This window comes from Haliaeetus leucocephalus, unplaced genomic scaffold, assembly GCF_000737465.1.
Source record: "Haliaeetus leucocephalus isolate CR32 unplaced genomic scaffold, Haliaeetus_leucocephalus-4.0 Scaffold339, whole genome shotgun sequence".
Classification (NCBI taxonomy): domain Eukaryota; kingdom Metazoa; phylum Chordata; class Aves; order Accipitriformes; family Accipitridae; genus Haliaeetus; species Haliaeetus leucocephalus.
The window spans coordinates 22,400,913-22,401,970 of NW_010972775.1; the positions used below are offsets into that span (position 1 = coordinate 22,400,913).

Here is a 1,058-nt window from a genome sequence, read left to right on the forward strand (position 1 = left end):
GGGAGGCCGGTGCGCATCGAGGGCGCGGCCCCGGGCGTCGCCCCCCGCCGGCTGCTCAGCCCCGGGGGGGCTCCCGGGCCTCCGCTTTCGTTTTGGGGGCTTTCGGCAGAAAAAAAATAACCAACTAATGCAAACGGTTTCGGGATGGGGGACGGGGCCTGGTCCCCCCCGCCCCCTTCCCCGGGGTCGGAGATGCCGCCGTCGGACGCGGCCGGTGCGGCGGGGATGGGCTGGCGGGGCCGCGCCCGGCACGGCGGGGCAAAGCTACTTTCCAATAGCAAAGCGATTAGGATGTCCGCTAAGAAGGTTTTAACGAGGGCTTTGTCCGTAATTATGTAATTAAGGATATATCAGGACCATACTTTCATTGCTTATGGTTGAAAATCGGTTTATTAACTTTAAGAGCAAGATAAAGAAGACAATCACTCCGCGGCAGAGGATTTAGAGACCAGAAAATCCTATCAGGACCAAAGGAATGTCTCGCATCCCAGCCCTGTAAATACCGACAGAGGTAAGCGCCGGTCTGCGCTCCGCAGCGGCCCTTCCGCGGGGCGATGCGCGGTCCGCGGAGCCCCCCGCAGCGGGGCTGACGGCACTCTGTGTCCGTCCCCGTGTCCGTCCGTGTCCCCTCGTCGTCGTCCCCCCCCGTAGGAGAGGACGGCCTCGGCATGGATGTCGCCGGGACGCAGCTGGTGGAAAAAGACATCGAAAATTTGGCCCGAGGTGAGGCGGGCGCTCGTCCCGCGGCGGGGCGGGGGGCTGCGGGGCCGGGGGAGGTGGGGGGAGGCTGGCGGGACCCCCCGGCCTCTCCCCGCGGCTCGAGGTATTTGTGTTTTCTGCAGGAGTGATTAACTCCTGTGATTAATGTAACGTAATGCGATTAGCGCCGCGCTGAGCCGCCTCCATATGGAAAAGTGCGGGCTCCCCTCAACCCCGCCGTGTATTTTTAAACAGATGAGTTACAAAAACTGGTCCTGGAGCAAATGGAGCTGAGGAAAAAGCTGGAGAGGGACTTCCAGAGCCTGAAAGGTACCGGCGATTCCCGCCCCCCCCCCCCC

At 62.2% G+C, this 1,058-nt stretch overlaps 1 long non-coding RNA gene across 1 annotated transcript; it reads left to right on the top strand.

Moving 5' to 3' along the window:
• Window positions 1-348: 348 nt before the first annotated feature.
• On the top strand, window positions 349-1,029 carry LOC104834620. The gene is made up of 3 exons (XR_774642.1): window positions 349-511; window positions 652-723; window positions 955-1,029. It is a non-coding gene; the product is annotated as an uncharacterized LOC104834620 (long non-coding RNA).
• Window positions 1,030-1,058: the final 29 nt, after the last annotated feature.